The following is a 16,806-nucleotide window of genomic DNA, read 5'->3' on the forward strand; positions in this document are numbered from 1 at the left end:
GAAAATGCTCTCCTGCTTGTGCCCTGTGGTAGGTGCCAGAGATACACCCCAGAAGTGCAGGGGTTTCCAGAGCCATATCCAGTGGTGGTTGGGAAGGGTGCGCCAGTGCTCCACCCATGTTGTAGAACTCTGAGGTGCTGGGAACTGACCTTCCTTTCTTGTGAGAAACAAGTATAGACCAAATATAGTTGACAACATTGTTTTCTTTTCATGACAGATATGCTTCTGTTTCTCCTCTCCTGGACACCATATAAAACCCTTTAACAACAACCATGGCTACTTAAAAATTAAACTTGAAATCATGGATTTAATAGCTCTGCTATTGCCAGGATCCGTCATGCAGTCCTCAAATCCCCCCAGGACTCACCAAGCCCACTCAAGTAGTTTTTTAGAGGAATGTAGAAGTTTGGGGCTGGAACAATAGCACAGTGGGTAGGGCGTTTACCTTGCACACAGCCGACCCAGGTTCTATTCCTCCGCCCTTCTCTGAGATCCCGGCAAGCTACCAAGAGTATCTCGCCTGCACGGTAGAGCCTGGCAAGCTACCCATGGTGTATTCAATACAAATAACAAAAACAGTAACAACAAGTCTTACAATGGAGATGTTACTGGTGCCCACTTGAGCAAATCCATGAGCCCATCTCTCTCTCTCCCTCTCTCTCTCTCTGTCTCTCTCTGTTTCTCTCTCTCTCTCTCTCTTTCAGGAAATTTTAATTTGCAAGTAACATTACTTGGTTTTGGTGTATCTTAAATTCCTACTCTAGTGTGTCACCTGAGTGTACAAATCAGTGAAGGTGTCTAAGTGGCCATTCTGTAGACATTATGGTGGGACATGATGGGCAATTGTCCCATCTGAACAGAAGCTCAAGCAATACACAGTAGGTCAGCCAAACAGTTGACTCAGACCTGGCAGGCACTCCAGCATTTATTCCTCTGACCATTTATTATTTGGCATATTTGCTTGCTTTTGGCTGCAGTGCAAAGGGCATATTAATCTTCAAAAGCCACTTTAGCTGTTGAAGGAAATGTTTGCCTTCTGATACATCTCTCTTCTGCTGCTTTTCTTCTCTGTGTGTTTGTGGTTCTCATGTTTGTTTGTTGGCTTGCTTTTCCCTTTGTTTCCTGAGGAATCCACCTTATAATGAATTTCTGACAAAACAAATCCTCTTCCATTTAAACAAAGTGTATCCCCCCCAGGGATGTGAAATAGGATGTAGCCGTTTTAGAAGGATGGGTACATTTAGATGCCTGAACTCACTATCTACATTGAGTGAGGAGAATAGCTTGTAAACAACTTCACAAGTGAAAACATTTTGCTTCCCAAGAGTATTTTATGCAGCCTGCCATTAAAAATAGATCAGCAATCACCTTAAAGTAGAGGGAAAATCCAGCATGGAAAATAGAGACCACCATTAAAATGGGACCGTATAAAAATATTCCTGATATTCATTATTAACCCAGTGTCATTGACAAGTCAAATTTTTCTTCTAAATTCTGACATCCTTGTAGCAGGATGGGTTGAACTCATTGTTATGAGTTTAACATCTCTTTTGATGTTGGGAAAGCAATATAAAATACACAAATTTTTGGCAGAATAAATGAACAATATAAATAAACATACTTATAGACCTTAGGAAAATATTCAAAACTTTTGGTGACTAGCAACTCTTACTGATCATAGTAACATCTGAAATAACTGCAAATGCAACATTGACATTTGTTGTAAATCTTCTAGAGGTTAAACAGAACTCCTTTGCCCTGGGAAGCACTGGTAGTAAGACTTCACTAGTTCTCATCAGAGAGTATAAGCACAGGGAAAAATTCTGAGAATATTCCCTCTGGACTATTGTTTCAAAAATATATATAAAGTTCCCAACTAGCATATAAATTTTCTATTTTAAAGATTTTAATAAGGTCTAGTGGATTTTTATCTTAGGAAAGGTCACAGTTCAATGAAAGTGAGGAGAATATTTTTTTTAATGTTTTTATTGCTTAAGTCAACTCTGAAATAGCTGTTTAAATAAGCTCACCTGCATTTCTTAGGTCCTTAACAGAGTTTCTTTATACAAGTTAAGGAGAAGTGTGCTTGATTTTCCCCATAGGAGGAAAAGAGTGGGTAAGAATAAGCACTAATCTTTTAAAATCTCAACTTCTGAAAGTTTCCTCCTATAAGAAACCCACATGCACAGTGATGGTTATGAAACTGTGGCTGTCATCTTTGCCTGTGTCCAGAAATTTTTGTACTTTGCAGACTCTTTATCGATACTGTCCAGTAAAACACAGACCAAAGTATCTTTTCAGATTAATATGCCCTTCACACTGTTACCAAAACTGTGATAAAGAAGCCATATTGACCATGCTGCTATAAAAAGTAATTTATTGTTGTAAGTTTATTTTATTTTCAAAATTTATTTTGCTAAAGCAAAAAAGTGAAATGAATAGTACCAGGTGAAATAAGCTACTGCCTGTACTTAATCTTTATTAAAATTCAACACCACTTTTTTTGGTGTATATTGTCACCGATTAAAACTTATATTGCCCAAGAGTTGTTCTTGAGAATAAGTTATCTGACAGCTAAAATGCATGTTTACAAGAGCTTTAATGATTTACTGAAACATGTGCTGAATACACATCATTCCCACATTTCCTGGAGTTTAATACAGAAGAAGGGAACTCAAACAAAATGAAAAATAAATCATTTTAGAGGCATTAAATAACTTCCTTCAAGACCATGGTACTGCTCAGCACTCAAAAGTGACAGAAAACAAATCAGTATTCAGAATCAATGGCCATCTTTGTGGAGGGTTATAGAAGCTTTAGAACTTGCTAATAGATCTTAAAGGCTACAGACATGTCAACTCTCACTAATCACCATTTCCCTAAACCTATGAAAATGAGTAGCCTTACAATTACTTTCCTCAGCTTTTCCTGAACTTCTTTAAGATCACCCATCCAGGTCTATTTCAAATTACACAGGCATAACATTGATCCATAATTGTCAATGCACATGTAGATTAAAGAGTTCATATTGAACAGCTGAATACAAAATAGTTGTAGTTAAGAACGATTATTTTTCTGACTTATAAGGGTAACCCATAACTCGGTTCTAACTGAAATAATGGTTGATCTAATCTTCCGCATTCTTCAACTAAATTTTGATGCTTTTTTCTCAAGAAAATTACTTCAATTACCTTCCCTAGATTGCTATTTTAGTCTCTTGCTCTTAATCCTTTTTCCCTATCAGACATGCTCAGTTCTTTTCAGACCACACACAAAAAGATTCCTCCCATTAGTTTCCCATTAACTCAGCTTTTCCATGTCCTTTTTAATCTGTTTATCTTGTTAACATTTTTTTCATAGAGTATTTTTTACTGCTACTTCTATTTATTATATTCTACTTACAGCCCAATCGCTGAACTCTGTTTTCACTACCAAATACCTTAAGTAGTTTTCTAAAAAGTGTAGACAGTCATATGTATAGGTGTCTTTGGAAATTTCAGTTAATTTTGGCTAGGATCAGAAATTCCTCTGTTTAAAAATTTCCATAAGTGATAATGAGCACATCACTATAACTATCACTATCATCCCATTGATCATCGATTTGCTCGAGCAGGCCCAGTAACATCTCCATTCGTCCTAGCCCTGAGATTTTAGAAGCCTCTCTTTACTTGTCCTTCCCAATGGTGCCGCATCAGAGACTCTTTCAGGGTCAGGAGAATGAGACCCATCATTGTTACTGGTTTTGGCATATGAATACACCATGGGGAGCTTGCCAGGCTCTCCCATGGAGGCAGGTAGCTTGCCAGGTACAACAAGAGGAAGAACTAGGCTAACAATAATTAGCACAGTAAGTATTAAGAATAATGATTTTCATCCTTATCATGGCTTTCTCTCTTGGATGTCCTGATAACATTTTGCTCCCCAAATCCTCTTCTCAGTGCTCGTGCTTATACAACACAGGGGCTGATGAATATCACTTGTCTGGTTCTTCTGTCCTTAATTGATCCCTTTTCTGTTTATTTTTCCTCCGAGCATACCTTCTCCTCTGAGATGCTTTATTGGTGACAATATTTATTTATTTATTTATTTATTTATTTATTTATTTATTTATTTATTTATGCCATCCAGTAGTGCTCAGTTCATACTCCTGGTTCTGTGCTCAGAGATCACTTTTGGCAGAGCTCAGGGGACAATATGGAGTGCTAGGGACCTAATTGAACCAAGGTCATCTTACTTGCTGTTATCTCTCCTATGTCAACTAACAGTATTTAATATTTTATCCACAATTTTATTTTTAAATATATGCCCTTTGTAGAGGCAACCTCAGAACTCCTCTGCATCTTCAGTTCTAAATTGTAGATTGGCTTTTCCTACTGCTAAAAGTGAAGCACATAGTTAGAATTTCCTGTCCTTGGTGCTGTTGTAAAAGGAATCACACACACACAAAAAGAACAGAAATATTTTTACCCTTTTTGCATATCATAAATACTTGAAATTTACTAAAAATATGCACTTGCAGTTTCCGCTGGCATACACATATTTAGTTATCTGATGTGAAGTCCTGCTTATAATCTGTATTTTTAAGGCACAATTTTACAATAGATATTGTGTTATGTTCCAAAATTCAAAGCTCAGATAAACTTTATGATAAAAAGATCAGCAATGTTTGCACTGGAGAGATATTAAAGTGAGTAAGGCATATGTGGTCTCTGACATCCAATCTGTTCCCCAAGTCTCAACCAGGAGTAAGCCCTAAACACAGACCCAGAACCAAGGCCTAAGCACAACTAGGTGTGGTCCTAGATACATATACGTCTATGTATCATATATATTATGTAGCCATATACAAATTTTATATATACTTTATATATAATTATGTTTTATATAATTAATATTTTATCTAATTATATGTAATATTATATATTTACCTGTGTTAGTGGGGATGTGGTGAAAAAGGAACTCTTGTGCACTGCTGGTGGGAATTGTTATCTGGTTTAGACTCAGTAAGAAAGGTAAACAATATAAAGAATCTTCAAAAAACAGATTAGAGAGCCCATATGACGTAGCAATTCCACTTCTTGATGTTTACCTTCAAAACATGAAAACAAGCATTCAAAAAGAAGCTGGCAAACCTGTGTTCATTGCAGCACTTAATACAATAGCTAGGATGTGGAACATTCCAAGTGTCAGATGACAGAGGAACATAAAATGAATTTGGATAATGGAATACTATGCTGCCACAGGAACGCTGAACTATTGTAATTCACTGAAACTTGGATGGAACTGGAGGATCTCAGTGAAGTAAGTCAGAAGGAAATCACAAATACTTGATGGTCTCACTAATCTTTAGTATATAGAGTTACATGTCTATAAAATGGAAGGCATCCAGGTTTGTCTAAATCATTTTCTCCTAATTACAGAAAAGAAGATACCAGGGATAAAGAGAAATGGAAAGGGAAAGTAAGACAAGGCAATTTGGAAGATAATATAGCAGCAATGGCTCTTGGACTCATATGCAGTACAGAAGTGAGGTATATGTCAATATCTAAACCACTGCACCCAAGAATGTAAAAACGGAATCCAAACTAGTCACTAAACTCTTGATGTGTCTGTCAAGGAAATGGGTTGGGGAATTTGAGGGACCTGGAGTCATTGGTGGAGGGATGTGGACATTGGTGATAGGGTTGGAATTGGGAATGTCATATGCCTGAAACTCTGTTGTCAAAAATTTTATAAATAATAATGTCTAAATTTTTGTATGACTTTAACACAAGCACAAAGGTTTGTAAGTCTGTTACTGTACCTCTTGGTGATTCACTAATAAAAACTTTTTAAAAAGAAAAGAAATTTGTACAGAATCTGATTGATCTATGGTAGTAGGAGAATAAATGAATAAATTACTGCTAAATTACCTGGATTCAGTAGTACTGCTTTTTAAAAAAAATGGCTTTGTATTTTCTCTCATAACTTAAAGTGACTTATTTTTAAGGATATTGATATCACTAAAAGCTATTCTCTTGTCTTTTGTACTCTCTTGTCGACATTGTTTTACCTTTGAAATAGTCAGGAAACCATTGGGCTTATATCTGGTTATTTGTTGGAGTCAAAATACTCCCTTTTATCTTCTAAAGCAATCATACTCATGCTTAATAATAGGACCTCAAAGTTCTTAGCAGTTGTATGTATTGTATGAGGTCTAAGAATTAGCAATACTGAGGTTGCAGCGATAGCACAGCAGGTAGGGCATTTGCCTTGCACGTGGCCAACCCAGATTCGATTCCCAGCATCCATATGGTCCCTCAGTACCGCCAGGAGTAATTCCTGAGTGCAGAGCCAGGAGTAACCCCTGTGCATCGCCGGGTGTGACCAAAAAAAAAAAAAAAGAATTAGCAATACTATAAATAAAATGCTGGCTACTTAAATGTCAAATTTACATCATTTTACAAAAAGATTCAAATTATCACGATATGTTTGCATGTGGTCTTTCAGGTATACAAGAATATGTTATTGCAAACACTAATTTTTTTAAAATACCATTTGTTTTGATTCTGGATTATTTTATGAAATTAATAAGAATTTTTGACCAATTAATGACAAAATAGAGATTCATGCAGTAAAAATTCACACTGCAATGTTCTTATTGGCATTTAGTGCATAACATGAAATACAAATTCTTATTTTATTATTTGTCTTATTTGATAAATCATCAAACATGACTTGAGTGTAGAGGATTCAGTTATTTACACACCATGTTGACTATTTGATTTCAAAATTTTAGATACTAATTTCAGTTTTCAATGGACCTATAATTCCAGAAGTCTATACAGTAACTAGATATGAAGTTTATACAGTGGCTAGATGTGATAAAATAATTTTGCAATAGTTTCCTGTATATGAAATTTAATTCATCTTTCACTTAATTTAACTAAAATGAACATATTTTAACTTTCAACTCCACAATAATATGCTATTCTACATTGTCCAGGAGTTTACCCCATTTTAATCCTAAATACTATTATTACTAATGCTCAAATTTTCTGTTCTGGACCTTTACCTACCTTCGAGTGTTCTTTGAATAAAATTTGCAATTCCTTGTATACCATTCTACACTCTAACAAACTTGTAGGTTACAATAGCAAATGTAACTGTACATATTCCAGAATTCTAGGTTGGAACAACTCTCATTGGCACATATTTTAGTCAGTGAAACAGCTCTAATTGTCCATCAGTAAACCAGCATCCTAGTTTTTGAAAAATAAATTACTTTCTCATTTGCCATTGTTCTTCTTGCCATAAAACCACCTGGAGTGAGGATCATCTTGCAGCAAGTGATACTGACATTATTCTTTGTGGGCGACACATATGGGGCCAATGGCAGGAGCAATTAAGGACATGGGTAAAAATTAGGTGGCTGGGGAGAGCTAAATAAGAACAATTAAGTTGTTGAAAGAGACTCCCATCAGGAAACAATGAAGAGCACTACTCTGTCCCATTAATTCTCTCACCTTTCTAAAGAACCCAGTAGAGCTGATTCCAAATCCAACTCCAATATCAGGTAATCTTAAAGAAGAGATAATAAAACAACTGGTATCAAAGACATCTGCATTGACTCCTTTACACTGTCATTTCTTTGCACTGCTTTATCCATAGCAATTCTTGCTTTCAAGTTTATATTAGTAAGAAAGGAAAACTTCTCTACATTCTGGCTGAATCTAAGGAATAAATGAACATAACACAGATTAAGAAAAAAAGTAAATTGTATTTAATATTTACATGTGCTTAGGGGCCTTCCCATGAAAATGGAAATCCGTAGAAGTCACTGAGGCTTGGAGATATCATAAATTATAGACAAAACCAAAAGAGAAATACGTTTGTGAAGAAATGGCAAGACTTCTGGGAGAAGCGTAGAAGATATATGAGGATAACGGTAATGGTGGGACTAGTAGAAGATGATAGTAAATGAACATATTGATTTCAGCATCAATTCTTTGCCTCTGATGACAAGAACCTTCTTTCCTTCCTGGTATGAGAATGGCACCTGTTGGTAACTGCAAGCATCTTTTTTAGAGGTAGCAAAAGATATCTCAGAAATTCCTTCCTATATTTATTCATTCTCAAGAATCTCCTGTTAAAAATAATCATGCTAAAATCATCATTTTGGGGGGAGACTTGACTTCTTTGGTGGCAGTGGATATATTATTATAAATTTATTGACATCTCACCTATCTCTGATTTACATAGAGTCAAGTTTCTCTTAGATACAATCACCACCAATAAAGATTAGATAGGATCTTTATGATAGTCATATAAGGTAGCTTTTATCCAGTATGAACTAAAGTATGAACTTTGTAGAAATGCTGGCTAACTTTTGTACTTATCAAAATCAATTTTAGATGTTTTGAAATGAATTCCTTAAACATTGTCCAACTAAAATATAATGAACAAAAAGCAATTTTCTAGGACAAAAATAATTTATATTGTCATCCATATTTCTGATCTTCTATATAAGGAAAAAAATCCATTTCCCCTATAACCTCCTTGCAGGCTGCTAGATCGAGGTATTGTTGCATTGCAGAAATAATTGGAAAGTAATAATAATGATCATTATAAAATTCAATATTTATCAAATGCCTACTATATGTTAGTTTTATTCTAATTACCTTATATGTATGATTTTGTTCTTATATTACCAAAGGCTGGAGCAATAGCACAGCAGGTAGGGCGTTTGCCTTGCACACAGTTAACCCGGATTTGATTCCTCTATCCCTCTCGGAGATCCTGCCTACTGAGAGTATCCCGCACTCAGCAGAGCCTGGCAAGCTACCCATGGTTTATTTAATATGCCAAAAATAGTAACAAGTTTCACAATGGAGACGTTATTGGTGCCCACTTGAGCAAACTGATGAACAATGGGACTACAGTGCTGCAGTGCTAACAAGATATGTTCTATTGTTTTCTCCTTGTTACAAACGCAGGAACAGTTTATGACTTCTCCATGGTAAAAACAAAATAAAGAAGTGAAGTTGTAATGTGAACCGAAGATATTTATAAGTTTATTGTGCTCTTAACCATTGTGCTACAGATATTAAAAAAAATAGAAAGGAAAGCAAAAATACCAATCCTCAATCTTCTGGTATCAATTTTTGTGATATTGAACAGATATTTGCTTTCTAGCCTTTTGTTATGCAAAGCATGTTTCTGCCAACAATATTTGTAATACCTGGGGGCATGTAAGAGATGCAGAATTAATGTGTATGTTGATAAGATCTTAAGGTGACTTCTAAATACAATAAATTTTTAGGAGCATAGCTCTAATCAGAGCGTATCAGTAAAATTTGAAAGTTCTCTTACCTGATATTAACTGTCTCTTTCAGCCTAAAACCTATATATAGAGAGATGTGACTTCAAATGATCATACATGATCAAAATAAACAATCATGCTAATTATCATTCATTGTTGGGAAACAATTTGCAAACTCTTCAGTTTTCTTGGCTTGTCAGTTTCTTTGGTTGACTGAGCAACTAATGATAAAATAATTGAATAGGGCTTCCCATTTTGATGTTTGAATTTTATATTGATGATTTTCAAAATAGACTGACACTTCAAAATTAAGTGCAGCTTATATTTGCCCATAGAAAAATTCAGCAATTATCTCCAAAAAAGAACATTAACAAAATGTTATTAGTTCTGACTTTTTTCCCCTAGCAAAGATTTTACTTGATACTCCCATCTTTCAGTCAACTATAGTCAGTCATCCATTTTCTTTTTCTTGAATCCATTAATCATATATCTTTTTCCATTTTTCACTAATGACAATTAACTTCTGGAATTGAATTTTGTAAGTGATCATTAGCAAGTAAACAAAAATTAAACCATAATATCACTATTATGTTATTTTAATAAGTAGGTATAATTTAATTATTTATGATATTTAGCTACATGCCAGTAAATGCTTTCTATAATGTTTTTTGTAAAGGCAATGAAGTTCAAATCATTTTATAAGTATCATTCCTTTCTATTCACTTGTTCATTAGATATGTAAAGTGATACTTTGGGTAGGATTGTGAGATCAGTGAAATCTAAGTTGATATCATTATTTTTATAGTGCTCCTTGGAATGACCTTTGTGAATATGTTGATCATAAATAAAAAATCAAATGTTTTTTATGCCAGTTTCTAAGGAGTGTTTAGATTGGGGATGGAGAGAAACTTACAACTTAATCTACTAATAATCACTTATAATTCTTTGGAAAAATAATTTAAAATTTGGGAGATAAATTCAAATTACAGTTCAATAAAAATTTTAAACATGCTATTTCCTAGTATGTGTATCTAAAACAATAAATACCCTACTTGCAAACAACCAACTTTCCTAACTCCCTCTGCATCCATAAAAAGTCCTATGATTAGATAATTCTGCCTTAAATATTCTGATATTCCTGTCTTGTACTCTTGGCTTTATTACTGAATTCTTACTCTCACTTGCCTCTTGGATTGTTGGCATGACCTAACCAATTTTATGCTCACTTTCTCTCCTGGACACTGTCTCCAACCAGATACATACCTACAATTCTATTTATTGCGGGTGGAGGAGGAGAGAAACAGGTGAGGAAAGGGAAATGTATAGATGGTATTTTTTCTTTATTGTTTCATTGCTTTTAGGATGCTATAGTGGAATGCCACATATTGCACAGTTTATGAACAAAAATATTTATTCCTCATAGCTCTGTACACTTTCCATCCAAAATCAAGGTGCCAGTAGATTCCATTTCTGGTGGAAGCTCCACTTGTTGGTCCGGAGATAGAAGTCATTGTGTTCTGTTCTCCTCACAGCAGAAGGGCTAAGGGAGTTTCTAGGATTTCATTTATAAGCCCACAGTCATGAGGGCTTTACTCATTTGACCAAATTACATCCCAGACTACCTGTCACTTAATTACTCTGAATTGGGAATAAAAATCTTGAAGGGATACAAGTATTTGATCTACAAGACTTAATCTTTTTTTTTTTTTTTTTTTTTTAGTGAAGTAGTATTCCACTCTATACCACTCATCTATCTTTTGGCACTTGTGTATTTTTTCTTCATGTCCCAGGGATTGTAAGTTTAACATTGGAAGCATCTGCATCCAATGTTAAAAATTTAATAACTTTATATCCATTTATAAAAATATATATATAGGCCACAAAAGAGAGATTCATAGGCATTTTTAGAATCAGTGCTTTATATTTAAATAAATAAGCTGAATGCAGTTTCTCAGTTTCTCAGCTGTACTAGCAATATTTCAATTAATAACTATTTGTGGCCAATGTCTGATCTTATAAAGAGAGATCTTATAAATTTATTTGGAGCAATAACTTTTCTCTCAGTCCTTTCAAATACTTAACATCCTGGTAACTCTACAAGTCCTGGACAAATTATCATAAATTCCAAATTAATCTGTCTTAAGATTTTATTATACTTTCAGCTTTTCAGTAGCCCTTCACAGACACCTTTGAACATAAACACTTAAAGTCTTTGAATTTTATTAACACATTATAACTTTTTATTAGTCTATCATCTGATCTTCAGCCAAGTTAACCCTGAAACAAAGCTTAGGCAGTGAAAGCAAGAAAACAAAACATCTTCAAAACATGTAAGAAATTGTGTTTAAGGACAAAGAGACATTTTATAAGTACTCTATAAATCCACATGTTGTTGGTTAATTTAAAAAGAAATGGACAGGTATAATTTGGAGCACCTAGGAGCAAGACATAGTACAGAGAGGGGAGGAGACAGGGCACTTTCTTTGTATGCTGTAGATCCGAGTTAAATCCCCGGCGACCCTATGGTCCCTCAAGACTGCTAGTAGTGATCCTTAAATGTCAGGAGCTGGGTGTGTTACCTTCCCCCCAAATTGAAGTACCTAGATCAGAATAAGCAAAACATTATTCCTGTTGTTTGGGTCAATACATAACAGATGATAATTCCTTTTCATGAAATGGTCTATTAAAAAAAAAACACCAGAAACACTTATTGGAAGGGAATGTTGATTGATTAAAGTAAACTCTTCACACATGGTTGATGAAAATGTAGATTGATTAGCTTCCACAGAAAGCAGAATGGGGGGCTGGAGTGATAGCACAGCGGGTAGGGCGTTTGCCTTGCACCGGGTTCGATTCCCAGCATCCCATATGGTCCCCTGAGCACCGCCAGGGGCAACTCCTGAGTACAGAGCCAGGAGTGACCCCTGTGCATTGCCAGGTGTGACCCAAAAAGCAAAAAAAAAAAAAAAAAAAAGCAGAATGGAGTTGTCTCACCATATCAAAATGGAGATATCACATTATTCACCTATTATTGTTATCCTTTATTAGATATATATTTGAATAACACAAAACTACTAATACACATGCACATACAACACATGTATGTTAGTTCCGGTGCTACTTACAATCCCTGGGACATGAAGAAAAAATACACAAGTGCCAAAAGATAGATGAGTGGTATAGAGTGGAATACTACTTCACTAAAAAAAAAAAAAAGATTAAGTCTTGTCTTTTACAGCACAGATGGAACTGGAGCAGGTTAGACTAAGTGGAATAACTCAAAGGAAAAGACAATACCAGATGATCTTACTTATATGTAGCACATAAAGGAACAAAGCCAGGGAATAGACAAAGTGCAATGAAAATATACATTTGGACTCTGACATCAGAATGTCATTGCATAACATCTTTAAAAGAAATATTTAAAAACTCATTTTCAATCTATATTTAAATCCAAGTCAATATCTTACAAAACCCTTATATACAATGGCAAAAGATTGTTTAATAGTATCACTGTCATCCTGTTCATCGATTTACTTGAGCAAGCACCAGTAACATCTCCATTGTCTCAGCCCTGAGATTTTAGTAGCCCCTTCTTACTCATCTTTCCCAACAATTGGAGGCTCTTTCAGGGTCAGGGGAATGATTTTGTTATTGTTACTGTTTTTGGCATATAGAATATACCATGGGGAGCTTGTTTAATAGAGTGCATTAAAATTTAAATGTATAGTGAAGCATCCAGATATTTCTTATTTAATTACAGCTATATTTTTTAAAAATCTGGAATGTACCTTTCAAACAATGATTTAAAAAACTGAGTTTCAGAGTTTCAGGCCAGAGATATGAGTGAGCCTCTTCCTTTGCATGCAACCAACTCGGGTTTAATCCCTGGCATACCATATGACCCCCTAGCACCACCAAGGATGATTCCTGAGTGCAGAGCTAGGAGTAACCCTTGAGCATTACCAGGTGTGGTCCCAAACCAAAAACCAAAAGCAAAGGAAAACTTTGAGTTTTATGCTGCATATCCACCTGCTACTGACACTAAAGTCTACACAGAGCGAGGTGGATAGACAAGAGTCCAAAAGGACATTCAGTTTGACCACAATTATCCATTTTTGTAAATAGGTTATATGTCAAATTCCAAGATAAACACTTGATCTGTCTCCTATTTCTGGATTAATTGTAAAGATTCATTTTTTATTCTTTTTTTTTTTTGCTTTTTGGGTCACACCCAGCAATGCACAGGGGTTACTCCTGGCTCTGCACTCAGGAATTACTCCTGGCGGTGCTCAGGGGACCACATGGGATGCTGGGAATAGAAGCCGGGTCGACCGCGTGCAAGGCAAATGTCCTACCTGCTGTGCTATCACTCCAGCCCCAAGATTCATTTTTTATTCTTATGGATCCCTTTTGAAGGCTGTTTTGTTACTGTATTTCAAGAAAAGACATATGTGCTTTTACAGATAAAATTCTGGCATTCAGAAATGTTTTGGATGGAAATAATTTGACAATCAGAGCACATTTTGGGAAATGTCAGCAAAGCAGCATATGCAAAATTTAAAATATGGTCAAAATACCCATTGAGTTTCCTTATTCATAGGAATTTGTGTTTACTAAGAATATAACTAAGAAAACATTTATTATCATGCTTAACAAAGGTAGACATTTTAGCAAATTTTCTAATTTCCCCATGAAAATCATTGCTATGTCCATGCAAAACAATACATAAAATATATCACACATGAAAAATAATATTCTAATGAGCCTTTGTGGTATGTTTAGAACAATGCTTTTTTAAGACAGGCTATTAAACCATTGACCCTGATTTATTCAAAAATGAAAATAATATTAATGTAAACCAAGATGACCCACAACCAAATAGATTCTGCATGAATGGTTCAGGACAATGTGATTTTCATAAAGCAATTTGGCATTAAAATTAACACCAAAGCAAAGCAGAATTCATACGTCCACTCTTTTTCTAAATGCTTATGGTCCTGAACCATTTAATATGCTTTTCTGATTTTGCACACAAACAATCTGTTGAAGAAAGAAATTATGTAGAAAGTAAAATTTTTTTCAAACTGTCAAATGAATTAAAGGATTTGTTAAAATAATCTAATTTTAAAGCCTTTTCTCTTTTAATTAGAAAATACTTCTTCCAAAGTTATAAAGGTTGTTGATACAAAATGTGTTTATTCTGGATTTCTCTCTCTCTCTCTCTTTCTCTCTCTCTCATTTCTCTCTTTCTCTCTCAATAAAGTTTTGTGGCCATTTACCCAGCAGATTAACTGTCCAAGACTAAAGCAACTTTTGTGTTCATCTGTATACAAATAGGTCTCTAGTTCTAAAATAAGAGTTATAATTGCCACTCCACAGGTAACACAAAGAGTAGCTTAAGGCAAGGGGAAGATGAAACAGCTGAAAAAGGAAAGAGCAAGAAAAGCAATAAAGGGGCTGGATCCATAGCACAGTGGGTAGGGCGTTTGCCTTTCACGCGGCCAACCCGGGTTCGATTCCCAGCATCCGAGCACCGCCAGGAGTTATTCCTGAATGCATGAGCCAGGAGTAACCCCCGTGCATTGCCGGGTGTGACCTAAAAAGAAAAAAAAAAAAGCAATAAAGGGTTGAGTGAAGGAAAGAAGATCTCACTGTAATGGAAAGAAAACAGCATCTTGTCATGTTTGACCTTGATTGCTACTTAATTTTGAATTTTGTGTACTGATACTGAAGAAGTGGTGAGAGGTGACTAGTGAGGTAGTGGCCTCAAACGCCCCTCGGGTTGCACTCAGGTCTCACGCCCAGATCCACTGACTGCCTCTTGCTGTCCCCATGCCCTTTACCCTCAGTTGACCCTCCACAGCTTTCTTACAATGTGTTTTCCTCCTCCAATGTCATTTTTATTATTTCTAAATTTATAAAGCATCATTGTTGAGAAACAGCTATGAAAGATATGTGAAAATATTTAGTTAAATCTAAGTTTATATATTTATGTGTATGTGTTATACAGACACAAATATGAACATGTCTAATGAACTTTCCACCTTTCCACAATAAAGCATTAATAAGGATGAAGTGAGATCCTCGCAGTATCAGTGATCATTAATGATGTATTCATTACCAATAAGTGTTAGTGTCACATCGATGAAGCATCTATATATACGCACCTAATTACAATATTAAATAGCAGCATGTATGATTAATTTATTTTCCTAAACAAGTAAACATTTTTATTAAGAACTTGTTCCTTGGGAGTTTTTAATGAGTAGCTTGTTACATGGGCTTTTCCATATAATAAATTAACCACCCTCTTTAGACTAACTTTTAAAAATAGAAAAAATATTAAATATTTATTGTTTGTAAAATCAGAGGGAAAACTTATCATCCTCAGGAGGCAGGGGGCAAAAACCACTGATCTCTATATTTCTATTTATTTATTCAGTCAAATTTCAGGCTTAAAAGCGATTAGAAATGTGTAATATGTTAAATGTGATTCTCTGCAGATTTTGAGAGCACAGGTTCTCATGGCAATTCTAATGGGTCCCGCCCCCAAGACCATCTCATTAGCAGAAAGTAAAGTAAAATGAGAGTGGTCCAGCTATGTCTAATAATGAGCATCATCAAATATTTCTGTGAGTTTTATGAACTTCCTTTACATCCTGGACTACAAACCAGACTGTTCGGAGAAATGTCATATCCAGGGCTCCCCAACTCTAAGTTCAAAATTACTGCTCATCCAGCCACTTGGGATACTCAGCAATGCCACCAGTTAGTTATGGGATATTGAACAAGTCATTCCATTTCCAGGTTTGCCCTCTGTGCAGCCATGAAATCAGATCCCTCATGCCCCTGGATTCTAGACAGGTAATGTTCAATGGAAATGAGTAAAATTAATCAGAACTTGCTTTCACATTAGCTAGTAGTGATAATCGACTAGCTCATTCTCCAAATACTGAGTTATTAGTTATTTTGTATCTGCCATTGTTCCTAAATTTCTTTTAGGAGGATGCTCCCAAGCCATGCTCAAGTGGCGCAGGTGCTACTCTTGACAATGGTTGGTCAAACAGGTAAGACAGTCCCATGTTGGGTCTTAAGAATGAGCTGTTACTAGGACCTTGTAGTGCCAGGAACCACCCAGCCACATACAGTCACGCTCAGAGAACTCCACAGCTATACCTGCAATGCCCCTCTGACTACTAAGATAACTCTCTAGGACTTTTTAATAGATATTTATTTACCTGACCCTAAAAGTAAAGCAAGATTAAAATGTGAAAAACATTCTTGCATTATTGTTAAAAGAATTTTTAAATTCTTAGTATAGGGAAAAATTAAAGCTCAATATTCCAATATGAGGTCTGGAGATTTAATAAAATTAAAATTTGGAATGTAATATTTCATCTACATGTAATTTCCCTCATATGTTATGAGGACATTTAAATTTTAGTTGTATCTAGTGTATTGATGAAGTGATCAAAGCACATATGATCTAATGAATAATTCTA

This window comes from Sorex araneus, chromosome 2 (genome assembly GCF_027595985.1).
Source record: "Sorex araneus isolate mSorAra2 chromosome 2, mSorAra2.pri, whole genome shotgun sequence".
NCBI lineage: Eukaryota > Metazoa > Chordata > Mammalia > Eulipotyphla > Soricidae > Sorex > Sorex araneus.